The 19,586-nt window shown below is 45.9% G+C and overlaps 1 non-coding gene and 1 pseudogene across 1 annotated transcript; one reads left to right on the top strand and one right to left on the bottom strand.

Moving 5' to 3' along the window:
- The first annotated feature begins 12,347 nt into the window (after positions 1 to 12,347).
- Positions 12,348 to 13,757, top strand: LOC147975065 (uncharacterized; annotated as a pseudogene).
- Positions 13,758 to 14,776: 1,019 nt separating this feature from the next.
- Positions 14,777 to 19,162, bottom strand: LOC125551074 (F-box protein KIB4). Its single transcript, XR_015600491.1, has 2 exons — positions 15,625 to 19,162; positions 14,777 to 15,240 (listed from the first exon to the last, which is right to left on the bottom strand). It is a non-coding gene; the product is annotated as an F-box protein KIB4 (transcript).
- Positions 19,163 to 19,586: the final 424 nt, after the last annotated feature.

Below are 19,586 nucleotides of genomic sequence, written 5' to 3'. Positions count from 1 at the left end.
AACTCTAAGCCAAACTCGGTCCTACCGATTCTTCCTATCCGGCGCCACCGAGTTTCAATTGTCATTAGCCACTGCCAAACCCTAGCAATTCGGTTCTACCGATAAGGATCTCGGTCCCACCGAGATGGGGTTGCAAACTCTCTGTTTCCCTTTCGTAACTTTTCGGTCCCACCGAAAGAGTGAATCGGTCCCACCGAGATTGCAATGTAAACTCAGTGTTTCCCCTTTGTAACTTTTTGGTCTCACCGAGTTCCACTCGGTCTCACCGAAAGAGCAAATCGGTCCCACCGAGTTTGCCTGACCAACTCTCTGGTTAGCTAATTACCAAACTCGGTCTCATCGAGTTTGTGTAATCGGTCTCACCGAGATTACGTTATGCCCAAACCCTAACCGAATCGGTCCTACCGAGTTGCATGTCAGTCCCACCGAAATTCCTAACGATCACTAGGTTTACTACTTCGGTCAGACCGAGTTTATTTATTCGGTCCCACCGAGATTGGAAAACTGTGTAACGGTTGGATTTTGTGTGGAGGCTATATATACCCCTCCACCTCCTTCTCATTCGATGAGAGAGCCATCAGAACACACACACCATTCCTACTCATATGTTCTGAGAGAAAACCACCTACTCATGTGTTGAGATCAAGACATTCCATTCCTACCATATGAATCTTGATCTCTAGCCTTCCCAAGTTGCTTTCCACTCAAATCTTCTTTCCACCAAATCCAAATCCTATGAGAGAGAGTTGAGTGTTGGGGAGACTATCATTTGAAGCACAAGAGCAAGGAGTTCATTACCTACACACCATTTGTTACTTCTTGGAGAGTGGTGTCTCCTAGATTGGCTAGGTGTCACTTGGGAGCCTCCGACAAGATTGTGGAGTTGAACCAAGGAGTTTGTAAGGGCAAGGAGATCGCCTACTTCGTGAAGATCTACCGCTAGTGAGGCAAGTCCTTCATGGGCGATGGCCATGGTGGGATAGACAAGGTTGCTTCTTTGTGGACCCTTTGTGGGTGGTTTCTTCTTCGTGGACCCTTCGTGGGTGGAGCCCTTCGTGGACTCGCGCAACCGTTGCCCTTGGGTGGAGCCCTGTGTGGACTCGCGCAACCGTTACCCTTCGTGGGTTGAAGTCTCCATCAACGTGGATGTAGGATAGCACCACCTATCCGAACCACGGGAAAAACATCCGTGTCTCCAATAGCGTTTGAATTCTCCAAACCCTTCCCTTTATATTCTTGCAAGTTGCATGCTTTACTTTCCGCTGCCACTATACTCTTTGCATGCTTGCTTGAATTGTGTGATGATTGCTTGACTTATCCTAAAATAGCTAAAATCTGCCAAGAACTAAAATTGGGAAAAGGTTAAGTTTTTATTTGGTCAAGTAGTCTAATCACCCCCCCTCTAGACATACTTTCGATCCTACAAGTGGTATCAGAGCTTTGGTCTCCATTTGCTTGATCTCCATAGCTTTTGGTGGTCATAGCCTTGGTTTCACAACCTAGGAGAGTATGGCGTCTAGCGAGGGAAATTATCACCGTAGAGGTCCTTACTTTGATGGTACTAATTTTGCTAGTTGGAAGCATAAAATGAAAATGCATATTCTTGGACATAACCCCGCCGTTTGGGCTATTGTGTGTGTTGGTTTGCAAGGTGACTTCTTTGATGGGAAAGAACCAAACCGTGAAGCTACCGCGGATGAGTTGAAGATGTTGCAATACAATGCTCAAGCTTGTGATATTCTCTTCAATGGATTGTGCCCCGAAGAATTCAACAAAATCAGCCGCCTTGAGAATGCAAAGGAAATTTGGGACACTTTGATTGATATGCACGAAGGTACCGACTCCGTCAAGGAATCCAAGTTGGATGTGCTTCAAAGCCAACTTGAGAAGTTCAAGATGAAGGATTGTGAAGGTGTCGCTGAAATGTACTCTAGGCTTGCTCTCAGCACAAATGAGATTGCCGGCTTAGGAAGTGAAGAGATGACCGATAAATTCATCATCAAGAAGATCCTAAGAGCCTTGGATGGAAAATATGATACCGTGTGCACATTAATCCAAATGATGCCCAATTACAAAGATCTCAAGCCAACAGAAGTGATTGGAAGAATTGTTGCTCATGAGATGTCACTTAAGGATAAAGAGGAACTTCACAACAAATCAAGTGGTGCCTATAAAGCCTCATGTGAAGCCCCTACATCATCAAGTGAGAAACAAGACTTCAATGAAGAATTGAGCTTAATGGTGAAGAACTTCAACAAGTTCTACAAGAGTAGAAGCAAAGATAGAAGCTCCAAGTCAAGGTCCTACAATGACAAAAGATCTTCTAGTCGAGAGCGAAACGGTTACAACTGTGGAAGACTCGGACACTATTCCAATGAGTGTACGGCTCCCTACAAGAGAAGAGAAGATTCTCCAAAAAGAAGAAGCAAAGGATCACCACCAAGAGAGAGAAGGAGTAGAGATGATCGTTATGAACGAAGATACTCACGGAGAAGCAAGGATTCGGAAAGGAAGGAAAAATCATCAAGGAGCTACACAAGACGAAGACATCAAGCTCATGTTGGTGAATGGGTATCCGGCTCCGACTCCGACAGCCACTCCGAGAGAAGTTATCACTCCGACTCCGAAGATACTCAAGATGAAGGTGTTGCCGGTCTAGCACTCGTGTCAACCAACTCCTACGACATATTTGACTCACCAAATGAAGGAATTGGAAGATGCTTCATGGCCAAAGGTCCTAAGGTAACACACCCCGAGTATGTTGATTTCAATAGTGATGAAGATGACTTGTTAGGTGATGATTTGCTTGGTGACAACTCTAGTGATGAATACTATGATAAAAGACCAATTAATCATGCTAATCAAGATAAAACGAATGACAATGATAAGGAGAAGATTGAGGCTCTAACTAAAGAACTAAAAACTCTTAAGTTAGCTCATGACACTATCTTCGAAGATCACCGAGAACTTTTAAGAGCTCATGAGAAACTACGCTTTGAAAAGCTCAATCTTGAGCAAGAGCATGAGTTCTTAAAGGCAATCAATGATGATCTCCGCAAGAAAAGTTCTTCTTACATTGCCAAGCGTTTACTCTTATCCACTTACATGCCTCAAGTCAAGTCTAGTAACAAGAAAGATTCTTCCTCTAGTAGTAACAATGATCATGCTAAATCCAATATTGTTGCTTCTAGTAGTTATCTCGATTCCACTAATGATTCTCTTAGCCAAGTTACACTTGAGCAAGAAAATAGCTTATTGAAGGGAATTATAGAGAAAGGAGTGTACAAGAGCCTTGCCGGGAGTAAGCAATTCGAGGAAATTGTGCGCAAGCAAGGAATGCACCGGAAGAATCAAGGTGTTGGTTTTGAACGAAAGTTCAATGCCAATGGAGTTGAATGGGAAGAAGATCAATACCCCAAGACGAAGTTTGTCCCTCAACAAGAGAAGTATACTTCTTTCAAGGGGACACAAGCTCAAGATGATCTTCCACCACAAGACTACGAGCAAAAAGGCAAGGACAAGCTTCAAGAGGAAATTGATGCATTTGAAGAAGCTCCAAAGACCTTAGTCAAGTGGATTCCCAAGACTACTTCAAGTTCCAGTTCATCAAGTACGACAACAACTCCAAGGATTCCCATCAAGATGATGTGGATCCAAAAGAAGAAGAACTAGAGAGTTCTTGAGGGTGACTCCGCCAACATACTTCACTCTTATCATTTTGGCAAGAACAAGTGCAATCAACTTCCACATCTTGCACTAGTTCAAGGAGTCACAAACCCTCTTGTTGGTAAGACAAGGGACAAGGTAACCTAAAAGTTTTCATGGACATCATCTTTTGTGTGCATCACTCTATGTCTATGGATATCCTTGTTTGTTCCTTGTGGGACTAACCCATGTAGGTATTGAAAGTGCAATTCACTCAAATGGATAGCTCCAAGAGATCTACATCAACATTGAGCATCCACATCTTCAATATCTACATGAAGTCATCATCGACAAAACCCAAGGTTAGTTCATCCCTCTTAGGGGGGATATCACATGTAGGGGGAGCTTTACTCTAAGACTTGAGCTAAAGCAACTCTAAAGATGTGAACAAAACAATGCTTTATGTAAAAGTGGTAACCCCACTTGAGCTTAAACGATGAGTATGACCTACGATCAAGTGTTCTCACTTGACTCCTAAGTCAATATACTCATATATAGATGACCTAGTCATCGCAAATTGCTTGATAGATGCTAGAATTGGTTGTGCATGCTTTGCCACATATTTCATTTGCTATCTTATTGTGTGAGCATGTTGGTTGCATATTTTGCTCATTCAAGGACATCCACTTGTTGTTTCGATTGTTTGGCTTTATCTTCTTTTGCCAAGTGGATGGACAAGAATGCCTAAGAACCTCCTCTAGCTATCTATGCTTTTCTCGTCTCAAACTCTATTCATGCTGCATCACAAAATTTGATCAAGTCAGATTCGAACCACTCTGTGTGAGGAGCGCTCGGAGTCCCCGATTCGTCATAGACTTAAACTTCCAAAACCACTTTATGAATCTCGGTCTGACCGATACTCCATTCGGTCCTACCGAGTTCATTAAGTTGATCTAGGTTTTCGATCTCGGTGCAACCGATTTGAACTTTTCGGTCACACCGAGTTGCAATAACTGCACACAGTTTTGCATCTTGGTGCCACCGAGTTGTTCCACTCGGTCAAACCGACAGGGTCGGGCTATATATAGTGACGGGCAGAATTTTGGAAATTTCTCTGAAACCTCCTCGCCCGCGCGATAGCCTGCTCTGCCTTCGTGGTCTCCGGATCGTCTTCTCGCCGCCAGCAGCCTCCAGTCGCTGGTCTCCGCCGCCGTCAACGGAATTCTGCCCCGCCGTTGCCGCCGTAGCGAGTCCCCGCCGAACTAGGGTATGGACTTGATCTCTGTGCTATTCCTCAATCTGATTCCTAGCACATTGTGATCATCATGATTCTTGCCACGATTGAAACACTCCTATCCAGTCAATGAACTCGTAGATTAGGTTTAATTCGAAAATTTTAGGGTTAGGTTTCCGCCGAAACCATCTCGGACCCACCGAGTTGAAAAACTCGGTCCCACCGATCTGGCTTTTGCCATTGCACAAGTAAAACTCGGTCTGACCGAGAATAACTTATCGGTGCGACCGATTTTGGAATTCTGTGAAACCCTAGCAGTCTCGGTGCCACCGAACTGTGATTCGGTCTGACCGAGTTCACCAGTTCTGGTGCCAAAACTGCTTCGGTGTCACCGAGTTTGAAAATCGGTAGATCCGAGATGCTTTCTGTGGAAAACTAAAACTAAGTTTTTGAATTAATCTTTTGCAAAAATCTCTGCTTTTTGTGATGCTCATCCACTCTATCTTATCCATAATCTATTCACAGGGTCAGCAGTCAGTTTGCAACATGTCTGATCAAAGTGACAGCCAGAATGTGTCTGAGCAGCAAGTTGTGATGAGTGAGGGCACTAGCCCCTCAAGTTCTTCTGATGATGGCAGCAGGAGCACCCCCAGCAATCTGCCTAAGGCTGCCACACGCCAAAGGAAGAAGAGAATGTCTGATTCTGAGGATGAAGACTATGTGGCAGAGGAAGAGGCCACTTCCAAGAGGGTTGAGCCAGCTCAAGGCTCAAAGCCAGGCCTGAAAATCAAGAGGCCAGCAGGCAGGCAGCCCATGTCAAAGGCTAGAGCATCAACTGAGAAGCCTGCTCCCATTGAGCCCGTTGCAGCTGAGGGCAAGAAAAGGAAAGAGAGAGTGAAAAAGACTGTGGCTAGGGTACTTGGCAAAGCCTCCATCATGGTAGAAGAGGATGAGGAAGAAGAGGCAGCTGCACCAGCGCCCAAGGCAGCCAAACTCATGGGAGATGCTATAAGGTCAGGAACAGCTGCATCCAAGCCCAAGGAAGCACCTAAGGCTGCATCTAAGCCTAAGAGTGCACAAAAGAGAAACACACGAAGCATCCCAGCTGCAGAAAAGAACAAGGCCCCAGTGCCTGAAGCTATCGAAGAAGAGGAAGAGAGTGTCCTTAGGAAGCTCAAGCCCAAGATCCCAGACCACAATGATGCTCATCCTGTGGCTGAGGATATGAAGCTCAGGAGAGACTCAGGGCTCAGGAAATGGAGAGAAGCAGATCCATACGCTTCTAGGAGAAGGACTGCCGTGGATTACAGATTTCATACCAAGGAGCAGCAAGATTTCTATGAGACTGTTTTGCTTGACAAGAAGCCAATCGTTTGTGACATGAGATGGGTCGACTGGACCTATATCAAGGACAATGAAGAGCACTACCCAGGAGTTCAGGACAGCTTCAGAGCATGTGGAGTAGAGGACTTTGTTGGGCAGAAGCTCACAAAGTGGAACGAGGAACTCATCATGCAGTTCTACTCCACAGCTCACTTTTATCCAGATGGGAGGATTACATGGATGTCTGAGGGTACAAGGTACCAATCTACAGTGGCTGAGTGGGCACAGATCATCAATGCCCCAGAAGAGCAAGATGAGGACTTGGATATCTATGCCAAGAAGAAGATGGACCACAACTCAATGTCAAATATGTACAAGGAGATCCCAAATGAAGCTCTTGACACATTCAAGTTTGGCTCAGTGCACTATCTGCTCTCAGGATTGCCTACGATCAATTGGATACTAAGGCACACCTTACTACCCAAGTCTGGAGATCACAAGATGATCAGAGGCCACGCGATCAACTTGCTTCATGTTTTTGACGTGCCTCAAAAATTCAAAGTCATGAGCCTCATAGTTGAAACAATCAAAAGGACTGCGGCAGATCAGAAGAGGAGCTGTGGATATGCCCCTCAGATTCAGGAGCTCATCAACTCCAAGATGGGCACGGGCGTATATTTGTTGGATAAGGAACACCTGCCCATCCGTCCAGATTTTGAGAACAATGAAGTTGTGATGACAGAGAATGAGCCATCGTCTGCACAAGCATATGCAAAGAAGGAGAAGGCGAGGAAGGAGAAAGCTGCCAGGATGCCTACTCAAGCATAGGCATCTGAATACTTCTTGAAGACCAAACAAGAGCAGCTTGGTTACTTGATTGCGTCCATCCTGCGGATTGAGCAGAGTCTAGCCACCCTGACTCAGAACTAGGCGAGTTTAGAGAGGATCATGGAACAGAGGTTCTATGACTTGGACATCAAGGTAACAGAAGTTCAGTCTGCAGTGGAGCAGCTACAGGAGGACATGAATGAGAGGAGAGGCAGGACCACGACTCATGCGTTTGCGAGGGTGCCACGAGGTCCGAGGTCGTCTGCACTGCCAGTTGCTGACACCAGAGCCACTACTTCAGCACCAGCTACAGCCTCAGCTCCAGCGTCTACCTCAGCTCCAACTCCAGCGACTACTTCAACATCTACAGAAGCCTTCATCCTTGGAGTGATCCGGACTCCACCACCACCTGAAGATCAAGCCTGAGCGACGACTTAGCACTATGCATTTTCTAGGAACTTTTTGGTAACTTGTTGCCAAAGGGGGAGAAGATGTATAGATCATAGGCTTCGAGAGAGAGAGTGTTGCTTTTCTCTCTTGCTTTATTTGGTGGTTTTTCGAACCTTTTCTGCTTTTGAGTGCTTGATACTATGTCATTATTTGTGAGACATCGATGATCATGTGTTTGATCATAAGCTACACTTAATGTTTGCTTAATGCTTGCTTAAATATTATCATTCTATCTATCGCTTGTGATCATTCACTATTCTTGGTGATGAGTGCATGTATTTCATTTTTATCATTTTGAGCGCTCCACCAAGATGTATGTGACATGGAAGAGTAACCCATGACTCTAACTCTTTGTGCATTTGCAGTCCAAAGCAAATTTTAAATATGCACAAATTTAGGGGGAGCTCTTACTTATCACATACTTCTCAAAGCAACGATACACTTCATGCTTATTATCATTTGTCGAAGCTTTGATCTATATGTTGTCATCAATTACCAAAAAGGGGGAGATTGAAAGTGCAACTATCCCTAGGTGGTTTTGGTAATTCATAACAACATATAGCTCATTGAGCTAATGCTATTCCAAGATGATTATTTCAGGAAAGCTCAATGATTGGCATGACATGGATGTGAAAGTGGAACCCTCAAAATGCTAAGGACAATGGATTGGCTCGAGCTCAAAAGCTCAAGACTCTTCATTTTATATTTTAGTGATCCAAGATCACATTGAGTCTTTAGGAAAAGCCAATACTATCAAGGAGGGATGAGGTGTTGCTTAATGAGCCTCTTGCTTCATGTGCTTAGTGATATGCTCCAAAACCCTCAACTACTTTCCCATATCCACACATGACCTAAACTCTAAGCCAAACTCGGTCCTATCGATTCTTCCTATCCGGCGCCACCGAGTTTCAATTGTCATTAGCCACTGCCAAACCCTAGCAATTCGGTTCTACCGATAAGGATCTCGGTCCCACCGAGATGGGGTTGCAAACTCTCTGTTTCCCTTTCGTAACTTTTCAGTCCCACCGAAAGAGCAAATCGGTCCCACCGAGATTGCAATGTAAACTCAGTGTTTCCCCTTTGTAACTTTTCGGTCTCACCGAGTTCCACTCGGTCTCACCGAAAGAGCAAATCGGTCCCACCGAGTTTGCCTGACCAACTCTCTGGTTAGCTAATTACCAAACTCGGTCTCACCGAGTTTGTGTAATCGGTCTCACCGAGATTACGTCATGCCCAGACCCTAACCGAATCGGTCCTACCGAGTTGCATGTCAGTCCCGCCGAAATTCCTAACGGTCACTAGGTTTACTACTTCGGTCAGACCGAGTTTATTTATTCGGTCCCACCGAGATTGGAAAACTGTGTAACGGTTGAATTTTGTGTGGAGGCTATATATACCCCTCCACCTCCTTCTCATTCGATGAGAGAGCCATCAGAACACACACACCATTCCTACTCATATGTTCTGAGAGAAAACCACCTACTCATGTGTTGAGATCAAGACATTCCATTCGTACCATATGAATCTTGATCTCTAGCCTTCCCAAGTTGCTTTCCACTCAAATCTTCTTTCCACCAAATCCAAATCCTATGAGAGAGATTTGAATGTTGGGGAGACTATCATTTGAAGCACAAGAGCAAGGAGTTCATTACCTACACACCATTTGTTACTTCTTGGAGAGTGGTGTCTCCTAGATTGGCTAGGTGTCACTTGGGAGCCTCCGACAAGATTGTGGAGTTGAACCAAGGAGTTTGTAAGGGCAAGGAGATCGCCTACTTCGTGAAGATCTACCGCTAGTGAGGCAAGTCCTTCTTGGGCGATGGCCATGGTGGGATAGACAAGGTTGCTTCTTCGTGGACCCTTTGTGGGTGGTTGCTTCTTCGTGGACCCTTCGTGGGTGGAGCCCTTCGTGGACTCGCGCAACCGTTGCCCTTGGGTGGAGCCCTGTGTGGACTCGCGTAACCGTTACCCTTCGTGGGTTGAAGTCTCCATCAACGTGGATGTAGGATAGCACCACCTATCCGAACCACGGAAAAACATCCGTGTCTCCAATAGCGTTTGAATTCTCCAAACCCTTCCCTTTATATTCCTGCAAGTTGCATGCTTTACTTTCCGCTGCCAATATACTCTTTGCATGCTTGCTTGAATTGTGTGATGATTGCTTGACTTATCCTAAAATAGCTAAAATCTGCCAAGAACTAAAATTGGGAAAAGGTTAAGTTTTTATTTGGTCAAGTAGTCTAATCACCCCCCCCCCTCTAGACATACTTTCGATCCTACAGCCGCCAAGGCAGCCGACAGTCCGGCCGCTGAGCAGCCGCATCCACGGTGCCAGCCCCGTGCCCCCTCGGCTCTCCACGCATCGTCCCGCCACCACCGCCCGAGGCCAAGGTGTCCACCGTCCACCCACTGACCTGCCTCCGCCCGCCCGTGAGAAGAGCCGTCGGCTACCTTGCTGCCAACAGCCATCGTCCGACGCCCAGGAAGCGCCAGGCCGCGCCGCCCACATCCCTCATCGCATAAGCCCCTCACGCGCCAGATCCACGCCGTCAAAGCTCACCCTGCACGATCCTCCACCGTCCACGCCGCCACCACGCCAGCGGCCTCCAGCGCCCCCGCGCGGCGTTGTGTCGCGGCGCCCATGCCACACCTCTACCTACGAGGGATCGAGAGGGCCCCGCCGCTGCCGGCCCAGACGAGCTTTGCCCGACCAGACCCTTTGGCAGCGGCGGGAGAGGAGGAGGGAGGGTGGGGAGCTTGGCGGCGGCCGCCTAGGGTTCCCTCCCCGCCGCCGCACGGGGGCAGCGCGGGAGGGAGAGGGAGAGTGCAATCAATCAACCCTATTGGTCTTGTCTCCTACGGTGAATTTAACTACGCTACTCAATCGAAGATCTCGGGAAAACCACAGAGTGAAATACACTGCTAGATGGTCATGACAAATCATGATGACAGGCATTACGCAACCAGCAAGCAATAAAACATGCTGCCATATGGTCATGTTGTACAGCACTACTAGTTACCATAACAATTCAAGCTAATCATTCTACTAGAATATGAGAACTACCCAATTTTCAGAACCACATTATGTAAAAGTACATATGATGACTTAGTGGGTTCGCTTAGTAAGGTAAATTATTCAGCTATTGTAGTGGACTGAAATGCCATAGTACGCTAACAGCCTCACTAGAAGTTAACTTGTGGAAGTCTTAAATAAACAATGGTGTGGGATCTTATATTAGTAGATAGAACATGAAGCATGACTTTTTCTCAAAATAAAAACATAAAGCAACCTGGCAGAGCAGCCACAAGGTGCATAACTAGATATAACAGGGTGCTTGAACACTATGAAAAAAATAGTATATCCGCAGAAAATATGAACATACAAGAAGCAAAGCAATCAATCAATGAAATGTATAGTAGATATGTGCAAAATTAAAATTGAGAAACATGTGACCAGTAGTATTCTGGATGTCAAGCCTCACAGCTGGTCGACTATGTTTAGTGGTCATGCAGTTGAAACTTGAAAGATATAACATCCCCAAAATTCATGCTAAATCAATAAACCTAGTTTCCATAGGTGCACATAGGGCTTCAAATTTCAAACACCGGGAGAGTAAAATGCACTGCTAGATGGCCGTGACTCATGATCAATCATGATGACAGGCAATATGCAACCAGCAACCAATAAAAGTCATGCTGCCAGATGGTCACATATAGTGTACCACTAGTTACTTCAGCTATTCAAGCTAATCATTCTAGTATAATCTGGGAAGTACACAATGTTCAGATAACATGCTGGAGAATGATACTAACCATCTACATTAGAAGATTTCAACTGGTGCAAAAGGGTCGTCCTCATAAAACTTTGCTCCCCGCTGAGAGGTCCAGCATCTGCCTTCCTCAGTACCAGTACTCTCATAGGCAGAAATCTTACATTCACTGGATAGCATCCCATCCACGGACCTTGAAATGAGTCTTGGATTGGTCATCAAAATGACCGCATGATTTAAAACACATGCACTCTTGAATAAGTATCCCCGTGATGAACATCACATTTCCGATAACTTTTAAAAATAAACAACACACATTCAGTGACACACGATTGCAAACTGAAGAATGGAAAGATGGGATCCGAGACACGTACCATGGAGTAGATTGGGCATGGATGCTGGTCAGTTGGTCGGGCGTTTCATTTTGTCGAGCAGCTGGCAGACATGCTGCCATTGGAGTTGGGAGGGGTCAGTGGGTATGAGGGGGAGGAGGTCATGGACGTCCCTGGCAGCGAGGAGACGGATAAGAGCCAGCGCCGCGTCCTTGAGGTTATGCTCCACCGCCGGTGGTGGTGGTTGAGAGCCGAGGAGTGAGGATGTGATGCGATAAGCCAGTGAGCAGACCTCGAGCCACTTAGGGGTTACGGCTCGGTCGGTTCGGTTGGAACCGAAACGTGCCGGTCGGTTGCCCTATTGGCACGCGGTGGTTTGGGAGCACTCCACGGTCGCCGGCCGCCGGAGCTCGGAGAGGCAACCGGACAGGAATTAAAAAAAAGATAGAAGAGAAGAAAATGGTTGGGCTCTCTTAGCCCGGCCCAAGAGAAAAAAGGGCTCCTCGTGCGTGCCCAACCAGAGCGAGAGAGAGGGAAAAAAAGGCCATAGAGACGAGGAGGTGGCCGTTAAATTCAGTTCGTCCCCGCCCTCCCCGCGTACTCGTCGCTCGAAACCTTCTTCCTCCTCCCACCTCCGTCCCAACTCCCAACGCCACCGCGCCGCACTGCGACTCCCCCCACCGGAAGCCATCCACTGCACCGCACCCTCCTCCCCCTCCACCCCAAACCACATCGTGCTCCCTCCGCAAGCCCGCATCCTCTGCGATGGAGCAAATTGGCCAGCGGCCACCGCCTCCGGAGCCGGTGCCACGCCCACCGCCGACGCCGGGGAGCTGGATCAGGATCTTGCGCTCGGTGGCCTCTTCATTGGGCTTATCTCTCAGCTCGCTCATGATGCTAGTGTGGCGCGCATGCCGCTTACCGGTGGGCCAAGACGAGGAGGAGCGCAATGAGACCAAGAACAAGAACAAGAAGCAATCAACGACGGATGGCCAGGACGATGAGGATCGCCGGAGGAGGATGGAGAGGGAGGCCAGGAATAAGGCCAAGGCGGAGGCCGAGGCGAAGGCCAAGGCGGAGGCGGAGGCGGAGGCCGAGAAGAAGAGGCAAGAGGAGGAGGCCAAGAAAAGGAAGGAGGAGGAGGCGGCGGCCAAGGAGGTGGAGGATGCCAGGAGGAAGAAGGCATAGGCCAAGAAGAAGGAGGAGGAGAAGCTTGCCGAGGCCATCAAAAAGGCCAATGAGAAGAAGAAGGAGGAGACGAAGAGACGGCAGCGGGAGGACGACGCGCGGAGGAAGGAGGAGGCCAGGATGGAGGAGGATGACAGGCAAAGGAGGCGGGAGGAGGCCCAGAGGAGGAAGGAGGCGGACAAGAACAAGGATGAGTATGAGGTACGATCGATCATGCGCTTGCTCGTTCCTTTTGTTACGAGTTCAGTTTTCCTGTTCCTTTCTGCTCCTGTCTGAATTGGCAAAATGAGGATCATCAGCGTTACTTTCTGTTCATCATCGTGTTTTGACCGATCATCAGCGTTTAGGCAGGTTTACATCTCTGAAAAAAACTGATGTTTTCTGTCACTATAATGGTAGAATAGTTTACTGTCACATTACAATTTACACCCCAATCGATTGCCATGTTTTAGTTTCTACTGAAGAGGTGTCTGAAAAATTCCCACCTCTGCTTATGGATGATGCAGAGGGTGTTGATTCTTTGTATGGAATTTTAGTTAGTGTTCGATCTTGATGAAGTGGCCGTTCTAAGGATAAATCACCACCCCGGTCTCTATATCTAGTCAGGTTGCTCTTTTCCCCTTTGTTATCAAGACTACAGCCACCACTAAGCCTACCTGAAAACCTTTGGTCATTTGAAGATGGGGATTTATCAGATAGCTGTTTTGGTGAAGAATGTGAATCTTTCCTTAGTGTTTGATCATATTGTGACGATGTAGAAATTTCCAATGGTATGTCACGTGACTGCAGATCATCCTTTTGTTTGAGCCTTTCCAAAGACCAATTGCCCATTATGTTTTACTAGTTTGCTGCATTTTTGTTGCTCATAGGCATGAAATTGACTGGCTGATTCTGAAAACTGTTTGACTGTTGTAGATCGAGAGGGACGCTCACAGGAGCTTCTGGGATAAGAACATTAGCAGCCTCGAGAAGAATCAAATGACCTAATGCATGATCTGCTTCTTTGAAAACCAGAACTCTGAATATGGCTGTACTGACCATGAGGTAGCGCTTTTCTCTCGACTTCCTAACTGAGTGTGGTAAACTAAATTTAGGGACTAATCTTTTTTTTGTTTGTTTCTTTCTTTTCAGAAGGATCACCATATCGGAAATCGTCACAAAGCGGGAGTGGAACACTGCAAGAAGCCGGGTTGCTATGTGATTGCCAAGGACAAGAGCCAGCTAGGGAAGCACCGGTACTATTGTCATAACATGCGCAAGTAAAATGGTATATACTCTGCACTTCATGAAGATTATGCTCTGGTTAGCATGAAGGCTGCCCTTGTTATAGCCTTTAGAATTCGCAGGAATCTCTTTTGAGAATTTTGTACAAATATTGCGAACACTCTCATAATAAATTTTAAGACTAAATGCCATTGATTTTCCTTTCAGATTGTTCATCATATCAGCAGGTCGCACAAGGGAGTTGGGATTGAAAGTTGCAAGAAGAAGGGTTTCCTTGTTATAGCCGAGGAACATCTAGCTCCATAGTTTGAGCAAATGAGCCCACTGTTTGGTGCTTCTGTAGCAAGTGATTAGCATTAGTTTTTACTTTGTTTCACAAGAGACTTCTGCAGCGAGTGCTAGCATTAGTTTTTACTCTGTTTCTTTCACATGAGATGTGTGCACTAGGGTCTAGTGTGCTCATTGGAGAATTTTGTACAAAAATCTTGTGAATGGTCTTTTGTGATGGATGGAAAGGCTTTGGTGTCTTAGATTCTAACGAAGACTGTTTATACAGTAGAATTTAGTACTGATGTTTCCACTTCTATTGAATCCTTTACATTCAGAATACGAACAATAGTGTGGCAAATCCTACAAATGATATTATGCAGCAGCTGCAGAACAGGAAAAAATGAGTGGCTGCTGGTATACAAACAGAAATAGAAATAGCACATTGTCTTTGTGATGGTTTCCTGGTTTGTGTGTTTTTGGACCATATGCTACCCTCTGCGATGAAAATGTACTGATGAAAATCTGCATTAGTTAAAACCTCATTGTATTTGGGTCTGTTTTCAAGACAAACAAAATACAGATGCAGGGTCCGAATGTAAATTCAGAACAAGCCAGAATGATCTGGCCCTTACATAATGTCTCTCAACTAGACTTGACCTATCATAAGAACTAAAAAACATCAGTCTTCAAATAAAATCCCTCATCTTGCCAGCCTTGGATTGAACAGCATTTGGCACAAGCAACAGCTTGCCTACGCTTGCAGTTAGAAAAGAGACGCCATTTCTGGTAGTGGTATAGACACACCATGCCAGTGTATTCGCTTGTTTTCCCCAACAGCATCATCAAGATCTAAGAGGTTGTTACTGCTGATGGTCGGTATGCGTGTCTCTGTATTATTGAACATCTTTCATACACCTGTATCACCAAGGCATAAGCATTCTTGGTAGAGCAAATTCTGCGCATACGTGGCTTGAACCTGCACAATGCCCCATGGCGTGTGTAAGTGGGAATCGATAAAAAAAATTCTACTATTATAGAGTGTAGTATTTCGATGAACAGCACACCATTCAATATTTACTAGACATCTATCCAATCTTTTGTAAGTGCTGAAAACCTCTTGTTAGTCCAAGTATAAGGAGGCTGTTTACCAAGATCGCAGAAGATATGAATTGTGTAAACCCACGTCAAAGCAACCACGTTGTTTTATAAGCACGGGTACTTTTTCACTACCCTACATTATGATATTCAGATGTCCCATACAAAAGTCAGGTCGAACCAAACCATCATTCACGAGAAATGATCATTCAGATCATTAGTTCTGATCCCTGTAGATTTCAATTTTAAGATATAGATTACCTACACTGTGAGGCATGGATTGATGTTTGACTGTCGTAGCCCCTTGTTCAACCTCAACGTGAGATCAGATTCATAGCTGGCTAAGCGCCTTGGAATCTGGTGCCAACAGTTTTTTCCCTATTTTTTTGGAAGACTACGCCAACTTGAAATTGTAGTGGAATATTGGATCCCCATTGAGCATGAGATGGCTTGATGACTGTCGCTTCAGGGTTCTGTAATGCCCTCTCACCGATTAACAGATTCTTCTCCACCATTAAGATACCTCTGAAATCTGGAGCTTTCTATTATACACTGAGTGGATCAATAAAATTGTGAAGGTAATACTAAGAATTGCATATAATTAGTTTCTAGGCTAATTTGAAGGGAAAACATTTGGATTATGCCACCAGTTCCGCAAGTGTTTATGCTCATGTTCTATGCTGCAATTTTGCCGACATGCATTCTTCTATTTTTATTTTTAACCAAGACATGCACATGCCTTACAGGGAGCATAAAATTGCATTATATACAAGGATAACAAAAATAAACCAGCTAAATAAATACTCCCTCCGTTCCAAATTACCCATCGTTATTTTAGTTCAAATTTGAACTAAAACAACGACGAGTAATTTGGACGGAGGGAGTAGTGAATTAGCACTGGTAATCATACCTACATAAGAAGCTGTGGAGTTCAGGTTGTTCGGGAGGGGGTACATACCAGAGGCACACGTCTTCACCTCATAAGGAAACCGTGATGTTTCCATGGGTATGCCGACAAACATGCCGACCACAGTACCGTTCGGTCTAAATTAAAGATTCTAAACTGTTTCGAGTGGCAATCTTCCTCTTTTTCAAAGTAACTCAGCCGAAATGCTTGCCAAAGCATGAAGAACCGTATCAAGTAGGCCAGGAGCAAGAGTGTAATTTACTTATACCATTCAAATAAAATCTTCAGTTATCTTGAACCATGGACAGGGATAAGCAATTCCACTGACATGTACCGGTAATAATCAGAAAATGATGTCACCTTCAATGGCTAGTTAATGAAGAACATTCCAATTAAATAAATGATACAGAAACAATGAAAGCATCAGAAATATATAGTACATCATACAGAAGAGAATAATAGACCATGCTACTGGATGGTTACTACATGGCTTGTACTTCCAGTTATTATTTTTTCTGAGAGTACGCAAATTGTACTTTCAGTTATAGTGGGGGTGGGGGGGAGGGGTATCAAACAAACAATATTCAGCCAAAATATGCATGTGAATAGGAAAGAAATGTGAGAACAGAAAACGGAATTGTTGTAGAGCACCATTTCCATTCCTAATATTTATTTTTCGGCCATAGTTTCATCAGATACAGCAAACAATGTATGGAAAAAAGAGATAAACGGAACATGCTTCCTTTGTCATAGCATCTGCCCACCAAAGAGTGGCAAATTTGGTCGACATATCCCATAATCAAGGTACATAATTAAAAAAAGCTACCTATTTGTACAATGACAGGTTCATCACTGTAAGACTGGGTGTTATCCATATGGGACTTGGCCAGCTGGACCAAAGCGGGGACACAATTTCCTCCCTACTGTCATCTTCAAGGTTGAGAACACCTATGTCCTGGGGATTCGTCTTATACTTCCAATTATGTTGCTCATCATCTGCAAAATAGACACAATTTGCCTTCAGTTGCGGATATTCTTCAGCACTAAGGCATATAGACTGGTTACGCCCCAGAAACAACACGTTATGATGCAAGCTATTTATTTCCACAAGCTCTTGTGCTTCCATATCGACTTTGTGTAACAAGATTTTATTAGTTTTAACTATGAGCTCCTCATAGCCCGCATCTATGAGTTCAGCCTTCCTGCAAACTTGCAGCAGATCACCCCATGGAGCCTGAAGAAGGTAGAATTCGCCCCTGTACTCAGAACTGTGAATGGCAATCTCATCTGCAATTATATTCCTCGTGACGGTAGGACCAGTGAGGTCAAAAGCATCCATTCTTCCGGCTCTTGTGGATGCATACAATAGACCATCCATGTAGATGCATTGATCATAGTCCCAATCCGGCGTCAGCAAGGTCCACTTACAATCTCCTACCCTTGCAAACGAAAGCTGACATCCTGGACCATGGATGAGAACCACAATGTAGCTTCCTGTGGACGGATCCGGAAAGATAAATACCCTGATGTAGACATGGTCACGAAGCTTGTCGGGAGCATGGGGGAACATTTTGGGACCAACCATTTCGGGGTCTAAGTCCGGATCGTAAAGTTGCTGTCGCAATTTATACATAATAATTGTGCCTGCATTGTCAAATATTGGTTGTACATAACCAATGGTGACCACTGACGGGAGAGCAATCTGTTGGCCAGTGACCGGATTGATAAGGTGTAGCTCAGACTTGTCATCCGCGGTAACTAGCCAACCATGCGATGACCCAAGAAGATACCTGCTGCGGATGGGTGGATCAGGGAGAGTTAAATTGTAGACCCTCTTCTCTGCGAGGCTGTAGAGACAAGCTACATTCTCACCAGCAGATTCAGAGGTGTAGAGGAGGCAAGGCGTTTGAGGCCGTTTGTACAGCTTAAGCTGGCTGCAGAGGCTGGTATACGCGGAGCGCCAGGAGGAGCTGACAGAGGCCGCACGCATGAGGTCAGGTATCTCCAGGAGTGAAAATATGTCCATCAATACATCCTGCGGCAGCTCCGGCAAATTTCTCACCACAGTTTCAGTTTCCATGGGTGGTGAGACCTTTATCAATACATCCTGCAGCAGCTCCGGCAGTTTTCTCAACACAGTTTCAGTTTCCATCGCTGGTGAGACCTTTCTGAATTTCCCCAATGAACCGGGAGAAAGAGCCAGGAGCTTAGGCAAAATTTTCAGGCCAAAATGTGCAAAGCTCGTTATCCTGGCTACGCTACAGACCTCCATTAGAGCAATTGCAAAAGCAGGTCTTGTTGGAGAAGAGTTGCTTCAGCGGCAAACCAATTGGACTTGGCTTGTATCTAATCTGATGAGAAGAAGCACACCGAGGGCTGGCTGCACTTTATATTCAGTCGAGCCGAGGCCTCACCTTTTATCCGATTAGAAGAAGGGAGTCCGGATCCAGCGAGGATTGTTGCCGTAGAAACTCCGAAAAGATCTGGAATTCGAATCCGAGCAATTACCGCAAGGGCTCCCCAACGATGGGAGAGGAAAACCAACTGCAAGGAATTCGAATCCGAGGATTGCTCCCGTCGATTGCTCCACTGCGCCTCGGAAGGATGCCCCCCAACGATGGGAGAGGAAAACCAACTGATTGCCCGCCGCAGTGTAGCCCGACGGCTCGGCCGTCCCAGGATCCGCGAGAAGGCAGAAGGTAGCGCCGGCGAGCTTGGGCTTCGTCGGCGGCGGTAAATGGGATGCAGGAGGGGTGGTGAGATTAGCAGTGGAAGGTAGCGGCGAGAAGGTGCTTGGCTCCGACGTCTTCGTCGCAGGCGGCGGCGTTGTGGGGGCAGGTTGCCTTTGCAGAGGTGAGCGGAGAGGCCGTCAGTTATGCGACCGAGCACTGTGTGCTCCGCGCGAGCGAACGATTCCTTTTTCATTTTCTTTTTTATTTGAAAACTTGCGCGCGAGCGAACGATTCCTTTTCCTTTTTTTTTTATTAGAACTTCCGAGCCAGCGACCGATTCATTTTAATCGTATTGGAGTGCGCCGTTTAGTAGATTTTTTTTCTGTCTGACAAACTTCAGAAACGCTTCCGCTCAACCGATCAATTATCTCGCTTCGTTCACTGCCTCTGTGATCGTTAGATCTGCCTTTCATGTTACCACGACTAAAGCAGTGTTCTCCTATTTCACGCCCATTCTTGACTCCGCCAAGCCATGACCGTTCACCATCAACCTCACGGCGATGCACGTTGGTCCCTTTGAACTCTCACTTCTAGAAGTTCCTTTTTTTTGGAGGACGAGATATGGACGGCCACCAAGCACTTTTCAAT

The sequence above is a fragment of the Triticum urartu genome, chromosome 4A (assembly GCF_056163025.1).
Source record: "Triticum urartu cultivar PI428250 chromosome 4A, HENAU_Tu73, whole genome shotgun sequence".
Lineage (NCBI taxonomy): Eukaryota > Viridiplantae > Streptophyta > Magnoliopsida > Poales > Poaceae > Triticum > Triticum urartu.
Note: the sequence above shows the minus strand (reverse complement) of the source record. Positions and strands in the feature narration are given on the sequence as shown.